Below are 13,041 nucleotides of genomic sequence, written 5' to 3' on the forward strand. Positions count from 1 at the left end.
GCAGCCTACCCCGCTATTGAATACGATCTGGCACATCTCGGCCTCATCTCCTCACCTGGATCAGTTCCCCATCATCATCGGTCTACTGAGTGCGATCCCATTCTGCACTCATCTCACTGCCAATCACGTACAGACGGTGAACACAGGGCTGTCAGAGAGGGAGGGAGGCTGCCAAGCGTCAAGGGGGGCCCGACAGGGGGGCTGTCAAGAACAAAGGTGGACCCGGCGGGAGAAGGCCACTGAGAATGTTGAGGGACTCATGGGGGGGGGGGGGGGGGGGGGGGCACTGAAAACGAAGGGGGACCCAGTGTGGGGATGGGGCATTGCTGAGAACAAAGAGGTGAAGGGTGGAAGAGGGGGGGGGTGGCAGACCATACTGCCAAAACGTGGCGATATTGTGTATTGCCTGTGCGAGGTTTGCTGAATGATTTTACTGGGTTGTATGCAAAACAAAGCATTTTACTGAACCTAGGTACATGTGACAATAAAGTATCAATGATTTATTGAATCTGTTGAAATCAAGGCTCCAGCATTCTCTCTCTCTCTCTCTCTGAAAGGCCATGTATTTGCTCAGGAACAATCAAAGAATTACATTGACAGAGCGAGCTGGCAACTCCTGAAGAGTCGTAGAGCCAAACTCCACTGCCACTGAGGCCATGAGTTTACTCTGAAATTATTTCACCTGTGCACAAGCAACTGTACATTAAATTGTCAAGGACTGGAGGGCACAGCTTTAAGGTGAAAGGGGGAGCATTTAAAAAAAAATGTTTTTTCACTTAGAGTGCGGTGCGTGCCCGGAACACGCTGCCAGGAGTGGTGAAGGACGCAGTTACAATTGTGGCATTTAAGAAGCTTTTAGATAGGCACATGGGTATGTAAAGAAAGGAGGGATAAGGATCATGTGCAGGTAGAGGAAACCAGTCTTTACAAAAGGCACGAAGTGCTAGAGTAACTCAGCAGGTCAGGCAGCATCTCTGGAGAGCTTAGACCTTCTTTTGGCCGATATTCCTATCCAATATTGCCATTTGGTTGTAAATAAATTGGCAATTGGCAGAGATTGATGTTCATGGAAATTTTCCTTGGATGAGAGCAAGACTGAGAGGGCCGAAATCTAATGTCCATCGCTCATTGCCCGTGAGGAGTGATACCACCTTCTTGAACCTCAGCAGTCCTTCCAGGGAAGGAGATTTTCTTTCTGTCTGTTCTAGCCAGGCTTTTTGTGTTGCTGCCTTAATCAGTACCAAATGTTTCAGTCTTGGCTCTGACAGTGGGGAAGAGGCGCTAGAGGGTTGGTGGAGAGCTGATGGAGGAATGTTCAGGATGGGTAGTTAAACCCATGTACGATCTTTCTCAAAGCCGCCTTGTCACTTAGCATCAATGGCAGAGTTGATTGGAGAAATTGCATGCTTCTCCTTGATCGTTCTATCAGATACAAACTTTCACAGGGAGCTTTTGAAAGTGGTTCTTTGTAAATTTCACAATGAAACTGACTGGGGAAGAAGAGATGACTCACACGATAATGATCAGATGACTGGTGTTTAAAAAACTTTTAAATGTCAGGACATTTTCCATTGTGTAGACTGTCCAGCGTTCTACATCAGTGTACTTCGCATGATTCATTGTGTCATTCAGCAATGATATGTTCCATGCCAGAAGTGCCATCTAAGCTCTTCTCAATTGCCCATGTTCAACCCATATCCTTCTGAACTTTTCCTATAATGTACCTGTCCAAATGCCTTTTACAAGTTGTTATTGTTCAACCACTTCATCTGGCATTACATTTCATACATGTATCACCCTCTGTGTGAACAGGTTGCTCATCGGGTTCCTATAAACTTTCCTCTCTCACCTTAAATCTAGGCATTCTAGTTCTTTATTCCCCTACCCAGGGAAATAGGCCAAGTTCATGCACCCTATCTAATCCCCCGTGATTTTATACACCTTTATTAGCTTATCATTCTATCTCAAATGCCAAAGGACCACCAGCCTACCCAACATATAATTCGCCCCCTCGAGTTTTGGCAGTATCCTCTAAATATTTTCTACATTCCGTCTTAAGGGCATCTATCTTCTGGCAGTTTGACCAAAACCATGTCCATGTACTTCCAGGTCCGTCTGTTCTGCAACACGCCCCAGGGCCCCCTCTTCACTGTGAAAGTCCGACCCTAGTTTGACTTGCCATAATGTAATACATTGCACATATCTGAATCAAACTCCATCAGCAATTCCTCAGCCCACATGACCAGCTGTTCAAGATCCCCTGCAATTCTTGGTAATCTTCTTCACTGTCTATGCTACCACCGATTTTAGTGTAATCTGCAAACTAATGACCATGCCTTGCCCATTCTCATTCAACTCATTGATATAGATGATAAATAGCAATGGGCCCGACACTGATCACTGAGACAGGCCGCTAGTCATGGGTCTCCAGTCCCAATAAATACCTTCCACTATCAATCATCCTCTGCTTCCTACCTATTTACAACGATTTGGCTTTCTAATCGCAGGCAAACTTATCGCAGTGAGAGTCATCGCCAGGAGGAGAATGGAAAGGCAAAAGCAGCAAAGTTTAATTTTTTACACAGTAGATGATTCCCCAAAAGCTGCAGACAGCGTTAAAATTGGGGTCAGCATTACCATGGCATCCTTCTGGACTTAAGGACATCCCAAAGTGCGTCACTGCCAATGAACGCTTTGACGTTGGGTTGCTATGGTAATCTAGGATCAAGGCAACTCTTGATGACCTACAAGAGTTCGAAGAGAACCTTTACAGAATTTGAGCGTTACATAGACTGTCAGCTTTGCCTTGGGCCTGTTCCATGGAAGGTCATCTTAAGCAATGGTAAAGTGGGTTCACACACTATCCGAATGATTGGTGTTCCTTGTTCACCTCTTTCTTTCCATTTAGCAACTGGAGGAGTTTGACTTTCAAATCCAGAGACCCAGGCTATGCTGCCTGAGGGAGCTGCTCATTTAAAGCCAGATGATGGTGTGGCGGCACCTATCAGCAGCGGCTCGACTACAGTCCGTCTGTCTTTTTTTAAAATTTTTGTCTTGTTAAATGTATGTCTTCAGTCTAGTTTTTATTATTTTTCTTTAGCTGTGTATATGTGGGGGGTGGGAAACCGTTAGTCTCTTCCCCGTTCGGGGACCCGACTTTTTCCCTGTCGGGTCTCCGGTGTCGTTGGGCCTAATATCGTGGAGTCGGCGGTGGCCTCCAACCGGAACCAACCTGAGAGCTCCAGTCGCGGAGCCTGCGGACCTGACATCGCGGAGCTGGCCATCTTCGGAGCGGGGAGAGCTGTGGTGGCGCGCGGCTGCGACCCGACATCGGAGCTTTGGAGGCTCCGGCCGCAGGCCCGGTGGACATGAACATCGGGAGTTCGCAGGTCCCTGGTGGGAGACCACTTTTCGGAGCTCCTGCAATGGCAACTTCTCCCGCTGGAGTCGCGGGTATACTCGGAGAACGGGCCTAACATCACCCGGCGTGGCTTAAACGGCCACAAGACTTACCATCGCCCGCCGGGGGCTTTAACATCGGGAGCCCCAGTTCGCCTCTACGCTGACAATAAAAGGCATTCTATTCTATGATGGCTTTGGAAAGCAGACACAGCAAGATCCAATGGGTGGTAATAAAGCTGGTAGAGCTGTTGTAACAATCCTAATTTAATCCTGCATTTGACTGCTATCTGAGTGAAGTTTGCATGTTCTTCACGAGGCTATGTAGTTTACTCCAGGTTCCTTGGTTTCTTCTTACATCTCAAACATATGCAGGTTGGTCGATTAAATGACTGCTGTAAGTTGCCCTCATTGCATTTGAGGGTGGTAGAATTGGTGGGTGAATTAACAGAAATGTAGGGAAAGTAGATTGCAGGAAAATCCAGAGACACAAAATACTGCAGATGCTGGAATTCTCAGCAAAAAACAAACTGCTGCAGAAACCTAGATTGAAGAAGGGTCCCGACCTGAAACGTCATCTGTCAATTTTATTCCACAGATGCTACCTGACCCATTGAGTTCCTCCAGCTGTTTTGTAATTGGAGGAAAACTTAGTGGTGAATGGGATTGCTCTGTAAATTGGCATAGACTTGATGGGCTGAATGATGTCTAATGCCAGATGGAAACATGTGAAAGATGTCAGTTCTGGTGTTTATTGCTCATAGAGTCATACAGCGTGGAAACAGGACCTTCGGCCCAACTTGCCCACACTGACCAACATGTACCAGCTGCCTGCATTTGGCCCTTATCCCTCCAAACCTGTCCTGTCCATGTACCAGTCTAACTGCTTCTTAAACACATTCTGGCTTCTTGACCTGCTGATGTCCTTTTAGAAACATAGAAACATAGAAAATAGATGCAGGAGTAGGCCATTCGGCCCTTCGAGCCTGCACTGCCATTCAATATGATCATGGCTGATCATCCAACTCAGTATCCTGTACCTGCCTTCTCTCCATACCCCCTGATCCCTTTAGCCACAAGGGCCACATCTAACTCCCTCTTAAATATAGCCAATGAACTGGCCTCAACTACCTTCTGTGGCCGAGAGTTCCAGAGATTCACCACTCTCTGTGTGAAAAATGTTTTTCTCATCTCGGTCCTAAAGGATTTCCCTTCTATCCTTAAGCTGTGACCTCTTGTTCTGGACTTCCCCAACATCGGGAACAATCTTCCTGCATCTAGCCTGTCCAATCCCTTAAGAATTTTGTGGGTTTCTATAAGATCCCCCCTCAATCTCCTAAATTCTAGCGAGTACAAGCTGAGTCTTGTGGTAAAGGTATTCCCACAGTGCTATTGGACACTGAGTTTGGGGACTTAGACCCAGCGATGATGAAGGACGAGCGATTTATTTCCCAAGTCCAGATGGTGTGTGACTCATCAGCGGTCAAGATGCATTTGAAATGTTTTCTCGATCAATGGACCAGATTTCATGGCATTATCCACAGTGACTCCACAAAGCTGCACCATTTGGACTGATCTACCAGCTTTTCCAGGCAAAGTCATTGAGGATTCAGAATAAAGGTGAGCAAATGGAATTGAGATAGGGTGCACTCCCTAAATACTGGGGGCAATTTACAGGGATCATATAACTTACAAACCCGCACATCTTTAGGTGTGGGAGTAAACCAGGAGGAGGAATGTGGCATAGGCCCACATGGGCGGTAGAAACACAGCTTTGTTGGTCAGGTGTAAAAGTACAAATGATGCAACAAAGGAGGATTAATGACTGGAGTATTCGCTGGGTTGCAATCAGTGTGAAGGAATCGAGGACATAGCATTCCTAAACTATCGCCAGAAGGTTGTTAACCAGTATGCAGCAAACCGAACAAGACCGCTGCAATTCCGGATTTAGTTATTGGGAATGAAGCCAGTTGTCTGGAGGGGAAGCATTTCTGTGCCAGTGTTAATAATTCACTTAGATTTATCACAGTTATGAAAAATGACAGGAATGTAATAGAAGAAAGGTTCTTCTTTGGGTTAAGGCCAATTTGAGTGAAATGAGAAGTGATTTAGCACAATTGGAATGAGAGCAGTGACTTAATGGAACTTGGAGCAATGGGAGACATTCAAAGGGTTGTGGGTGAATGTAGAATTATAGTCATTCAGCACAAAAAGTGGCCCTTCAGCCCACCCTGTCCATGTTGAACCATCTGTATTAATCCTATTTAAGCACTTGGTCTTTAACATATTATACCTTGTGATTCAAGTGTTTGTCTAGATATTTCTTGAATGTTGTCAGAATCTCTGCCTCCACCACCTCCTCAGCCAGTGTGTTCCAGATTCCAACCAGACTCTGAGTAAAAAAGTTCTTCTTCAGACCTGGGGTAAAGCTGTTGGCTCACTGCGCCAAAGACATGGGTTTGATCCTGACCTCGGGTGCTCTATGTGTAGAGTTGCATGCTCTCTCTGTGACTGCTTTTGTTTCCTCCACCAGTGTTCCTCCAGTTATCTCCCACATCCCAAACACGTAGGTGTTTGTAAGTTATTTGGCCTCCTCAAATTGCCCCGCCCATTATGTAAGGAATGGATAAGAACTTGAGATAATATAGAACTAGTGTGAATGGGTGATCCATGGTCAGCATGGATTCAGTGGGCTGAAGGGCCTGTTTCCATGCTGTATCAATCAATCAATTTATCAATCAATCTATCTATCTATCTATCTATCTATCTATCTATCTATCTATCTATCTATCTATCTATCTATCTATCTATCTATCTATCTATCTATCTCCTCCAAACATTTTAACCCTTACTCTAAACTTGTGCCCTCTAATTCTAGATATCTCTGCAACAGGGAACAGTTTTTGACTATCAACCCTGTCTGTGCTCCCAATAATTTTGTATATCAGGATCTACCCACCTACTGCCCAAACCCATACCCTCGTCCATTCCAAGAAAAATCAACTCTTTCAATCTTTCAAAATTGAAATACTCTACCCCAACAACATCCTGGTGAATCTCCTCTGCACCTTTTCCACTGCAATTGTGTCGTTTCTATAGTGTAGTGACCGACTTGTTCCCACAAGGCCCCTTAGACAACATGGTGTATTGAGAGTTGGATAAAGCAAACACAAACTAATGTCACATTCTGAAATATTAGTACAGCGGACAACTGTAACAATTAAGAACATACAGGAGTGAAACTGAGATGAAACATAAAGTTGAGTACAAAGGTAGTAGCAGAAAGTGGTTGGCATTGCTCATTCCATCATGGGTCCTGACCTTCTTTCCATCAAAGGGATCTTCAGGAAGGGATCTTCAAGAAGGCAGCTAATATCATCAGACCCATACACCCTGACCACGCTCTCTTCTCACTGCTGCCATCGGGAAGAACCCTGAAGTTCAGGTTCAAGAACAGCATCTTCCCATCAACCATCAAGTTCTTGAACCACCTTGTTCAATCCTAATCACAATCCTACAACAGCATCGAACCATTACAGACTTTGCACTATTATAATTGCACTACATAATTTTATTTTTGCACAATCATGATCCAGTTTACTTAGAATAACTAATAATTTATTGTGTAAATATCTTTGTTGTTCCATCTAATGTGCGTTTAAACCTTGCCTGCAGCAAGTAAGAATTTAATTATTCCGGTTCAAATCCAGTGCATGTGACAAAAAAACACTCTTGGCTCTTGGATTAGAACTCTTTGATTTAATCAGTTTAATTCCCTTTCTTCAGAAAGCTGCAAAGCGAGAGATGGAGAGATTTATATGACTTTCACACACATGGCATTCATTGTTAACAGATGTCCAAGTTAGATGATTAATTATAGGCAAGTGAGCTGCCTCCAATATCCTGGCCATGCGGAAGATCCTGGGCCTGGACGATGGGTCTCTCCGGAAATTGTCCAAAAGAGTGGGCAAAAGTAAGGATGAGCTGCGGAGAGACACCGAGCACGCCTGGGTGTTCGGGGAGATCAACCTGGAGCAGGTGATGCTGTTACTGAAGAGATGCCCGGTGGCGGCGGCACTGACAGTCGCCGAGCTCGTCGTTGACTTTGTCCCAATTCTGAGCTCTGTCTTCGGGGTGACAACGTCATATTGGGTGACTCGCAGAATGCTGACTAAATCACTGGAAGAAATGGTGGAAACCGCTAAAATAGTCCTGAGAAACGCCGAGGCAGCAGCTTCGGCAACTCCTGGCAGAGCCGCGGGTTATTGAGGGGCTTGACAACGCGGCGCAAGTTACCCAGTCCTGGCAACTTCCTCGTGAATCTTCTCTGGACTCTCTCCAGTTTGACAACATCTTTCCTATAACATCTCAATGCGGTTTTTCAATTTCTCAATTTTTCACAACCATCTTCAATATGTGCAAAACCACCCACTTTCATATCATCTGCAAACTTGCTAATCTTGCCATGCATATTCTCATCCAAATCATTGATGTTAATGACAAACAATAACAGGCCCAGCATCGAACCCTGAGGCACACCACTCGTCAAAGGCATCCAAGAAACAACCTTCCACCATCATCCTCTGCTTCCTTCCATGAAGCCAATTTGATAAACATTCAGCTATCTCTCCTTGGATCCTTTGCGAGATTTTCCAGAGCAGCTTACTTGCGGAACCTTGTCGCTTATGCCCATCTCCGGGATTCTTCTTCTTTATCCTCAGGAATTGCTCGTGCCCCAAATCCCTTCATTCCCTGCTCGCCCATTTGCCGGGCGTAAATGCCTCTTAAACACCACTATTGTATCTCCTTTCACCACCTCTTGGTGCGGTCCGTTCAAATTTGCCCTAAATTTTTATTTCGTAACATCCCACCCGCCTAATCTATTACCTCCAGATTATTTAATTTCCTATCCTGAGTGAAAGATTCTGACTTGGTACACGGGGAGTCACTTTGGAGCCAATGGTCGCCATGCTGACACCTTCACATGTTCTATTCCTGACCACTTTAGATGTATCTGTGTCTATCTCGGGGGATAGGCCAGCCGCCACACACATCCAATACAAGCCAGCAGTCTCAGCTACCTTGATCATACTTCGTCCCACCCTACCACTTGTGTGGAGTCTGTGCCATCCTCCCAGTTCTTCCATCTTTGTCACATTTTCACTGCACAGATACCTCATCAATATCTCCGTTCTTCCTGAACCATGGCTTCCTGTGTACCACAGTTGACCGCATCATCTATTTCCTGCACCTCTACTCTCACCCCATCTTCATAATCATAGAGTTATACAGTGTGGAAACAGGCCCTTTGACCCAACTCGCCCACTCCGGCCAACAATGTCCCAGCTATCCTCGTCCCACTTGCCTGCGCTTGGTCCATATCTCTCCAAACCTGTCCTATCCATGTACCTGTCCAACTGTATCCTAAACGATGGGATAGTCCCATCCTCAACTAGCTCCTTTGGCATCTCGTTCCATATACCCACCCTTTGTGTGAAAATGTTACCCCTCGGATTCCTATTAAATCGTTTTCCCTTCACATTGATCCTATGTCCTTCGGTCCTCGATTCACCTACTCTGAGCAAAAGACTGTGCATCTACCCAATCTATTCCTCTCATGATTTTGTACACCGATATAAGATCTTCCCTCATCCTCTTGCGCTCCATGGAATAGAGACCCAGCCTACTCAACCACTCCCTATAGCTCACACCCTCTAATCCTTGCAACATCCTTGAAAATCTTTTCTGAACCCTTTCAAACTTGACAATATCTTTCCTATAACATGGCGCCCAGAACTAAACACAATATTCAATGCGCTCACAAACGTTTTATACAACTGCAACATGACGTCCCAACTTCTATACTCAATACTCTGACTGATGAAGGCCAAAGTGCCAAAAGCCTTTATGACCACCTTATCTACATGCGACTCGACCTTCGAGGAACCATGCACCTGTACTTCTAGATCGCTCTGCTCTACAACACTATCCAGAGGCCTACCATTTACTGTGTAGGTCCTGCCCAGTTCGACGTCCTAAAATACAACCCCTCACACTTCTCTGTATTAAAATCTATCAACCACCCTCCGCCCACCTGGCCAATCGATCCAGATCCTGCAGCAATCCTTCACAACCATCTTCCCTTTTCGCAAAGCCACTATCTTTTGTATCATCTTGTATCATCTTTCATGACCTCACCTTCCATCCGCATTTATTAGAATATCCTTTGCAATTCTGCCAGCTCCAATGTTCCACCACCGGACACATGTTCCTGTCCCATCCCCTTTCAACATTTCAAGGGGATGCCAATTTCCTTGTCTACCCTTGCAGCCCCACTAACCACTGCCTGTCATCCTCAGTTACAGGATTTGCAACACCTTTCCCTACACCTCTTCCTTTCCCACCATCCATCGACCCAAACTCATCTTCAATGAGAGTGGTTCACTTGCACTTCCTCTGATCTAATGTAGTTTAGCTTAGCTTAGAGATAGGCGCAGAATCAGGCCCTTCGGCCCACTGAGTCTGCATCGACCAGTGATCCTCAGACCCGGGCAGTATCCTGCACACTAGCAAAACATTTACCGAAGCCAATTAGCCTACAAACCTGTATGTCTTTGGAATATGGGAGGAAACCAGTGCACCCAGAGAAAATCCATGAGGTCGCAGGGAGAAATTACAAACCCAGAGTGTTGTGAATCTTTGTAATTCTCTGCTACAGAAAGCAGTGGAGAACAATTCACTGGATGTTTTCAAGAGAGATATAGATTTAGTTCGTAGGGTGGGGTCAAGGAAAGATCGTTCACGTCGCGGCACTGTTTCCACCAATCTTTCCACCACCACGCACAAGAAGCAGCAGAAGCGCACGACACCATTGTATGCAGATGTCAAGAAGTGTGGCTGAACAATATCTAATCTTGTAATGTGCACTCGATAAGAAGAGGTTCTTAGAGCTAAAGGATTCAAGGGATATGCATAAAAAGCAGGAACGGGATACTGATTTTGGATGATCAGCCATGATCATAATGAATGGCGGTGCTGGCTCCATGGGCCGAATGGTCTACTGCACCTATTTTTTATGTTACCTCCATGCAGACAGATCCCATAGTTAGGGTCAAACCCTGGTTTCTGGCGCTGTAATGCAGCAACTCTGCCACTGTGCCACACCCCCTCCCCCTCCTCAATGTATTTGATGCTCACTGTGTGGCCTCCCCTACCTTGGAGAAACACGGCACAGATGGGCGGGTCGCATTGCAGAGTACCTGCATTCAGTTTGCGGAGGGTGTTGGCCCTGAGCTTCCTGTTGCCCACCGTTTGAACTCCCCATCCATCTGCCATTCTGAACTATCTGCCCTTGGCCTCCTACAGTGTTATGAGGCCCAATGCAACCTCAAGTAATAACACATTGTCTTTCTTCTGGGAACATTGCAGACTCCTGAAATCTCTCTTGGAAATCAATATTTCAACCTCTCATCCATCTGTCATTTGGGGTTACATTTCCTCTCGCCATCAGTATGGCCTGATCTTCTGGGCATGTCCCACCGCATGACTATGAACACTGCACGACTCAGGCAGTCCGCATCTAGCCCCATTCACTCATTTTATCTCGCCCAATTAGAGCTATTCCCTTTGTTTTACCTATTCCTCCCCATATTCTTTCCCCCTGAAACGTAACGTGCTTGTTCTCTTTGCCAGTTTTGAAAGGGGCTTCAACCTCAATCATTAACTCTGTTTATCTCTCCATGGACTCTGCCTGATCTGCATTGTGTTTCCAGCATTTTCAGTTTTATTTCAGATTTTTAACATCTGCAGTGTTTTTTTTGATTTTCATATTCAAACTATTGGTATTATATCCTGAATATTCCCTATCTATTGATGTTGTAGCCTTGTCATTTTATTAATATAAAGTGTTTGCTCTGACTTAATTTTGATTAAATTAGCAATTGTTTTGGTCTGTACTGCCAGTGACGAATAAATATTGATGTGTATCATGTTTTGAAAGAATTGTTTTGCCTTTTTTTAAATTCTGGAACAACTTTGTAGACCCATCTCTTGAGATCTTTGCTGTTGATCCCATCTCTCTCTGCTGGGACCTCTGATTTGGTGCCCTCTCTTGTGTCCTCCCCCCTCACCCTCCCAATCATATGCTAGGATGTTGCTTCTAGACTCCTTTACCTGCTCTGGGGCTTCTTGTGTAGCTCCCCCTAACTCTGTGTGCTGGAACGTCTCCTGTTCTGGGATCTCTGGTATAGTTGCGCCTCTCTTTCCTGGGACCTTCCCTGAAGTCTCCTCTCCTTGTTCAGGAACCTCCCCCTCTCAGTGCTGGATCCTCTCCTTTAGTCCATTCTCACATTCTGAGGCACTTTTGTTCTGGGACCTCCCCATCTCACTGTTCTGCAATTTCTCCTGGACTTCCACCCAATTCCCTCGCAATACCAAGGCCATCTCCTTGATCTGGGACCTCCTGCAGTCCCATCTTCCTTTTCTGAGACTTTTCTGTAAACCCTACACTGTGTGCTGGGACTTCTCAGGTATTCCACCCTCCCTGTTCTACCCCCTAATGTAACCCCTGTCCCTTTTCTGGGCCCACTCCTGTTCTCCTTGCTCGGATCTCATCTAGCCCCTCTCCTTGTTCTGAGACTTTCCTGTAGAGACCCCCCCCCCTCTTTTCATGACTTCTTTTGCTGATTCCTCTATCTTTATATACTTTATATCCTGTAACCCCACCCCCTGCCATCCCCTCCCACTGAAACATTTCTGCAGAGCCTTCTCTCGCTGTGCTGGGACGATGCTGGGACCTCCTTATGGACCCCTTCCCCTCTGGTCGCACCTCGCCTCCTATCTCACTTATAGTTTCCTGTTATTCTACACGACAGTTGTTCGAAACCCCTCTGCGTTCCGATGAAACCAAAAGCCAGTTTCATTTTGCTTAGTGCAGTCAGTCTCTGCCTCCAACTACTGGTCAGAGCTCAGATATATTTACATTTCTTTCTTGGCAGTGCGTGACTCCTCATGACCCAGTGTGGTCACCAGCTGAACGTGGCCGTCAGCTGAACGGAACATGGGAAGCTGTGGTTTCTTAGAGCCCAGTGGAATTCTTGGGGTATCGGTGTTTGAGGGGAGAAGAGGTTGTCACGTGAGAAATGTTTGTCGCACCAGGATGAATTTAAATGTCCCAAACAATAACTGAGAATCTCTCAGTTTAAAAGGCTCCGATGAGGCAGATTTTTCAGATGTACGTCGGAAGCTTTTAGACCAGTTTCTTAACCTTTTGACCCTTGTGGATCTCTTGAAATAATTCTCATGTCTCAGGGAACCTCTACATAAAAAATATTATTTATCTTTATTAATCTCTTTCTTTCTTTCATAATCAAAGTTCATGGCAAACATGATATAATTTTCTGATAACTGGTTTAAATAAAAAAATAACACATTTTTCTCAAGTTTATTGACAATGCCAAAAAAAACTGTAATCAAACTGCTTGTTCAAGAGACCTCACAAGGAGGTTTTCATTCACACAAAAAAACAACCATATCTGTAAACACATAATATAAACATAAATAACCAACATCATAAATAACACATAACAGACAAAAACAGATAATAACTCCCACAATAACAATCGTTTATTGACAATGTTGAAA

The sequence above is a fragment of the Amblyraja radiata genome, chromosome 8, assembly GCF_010909765.2.
Source record: "Amblyraja radiata isolate CabotCenter1 chromosome 8, sAmbRad1.1.pri, whole genome shotgun sequence".
Lineage (NCBI taxonomy): Eukaryota > Metazoa > Chordata > Chondrichthyes > Rajiformes > Rajidae > Amblyraja > Amblyraja radiata.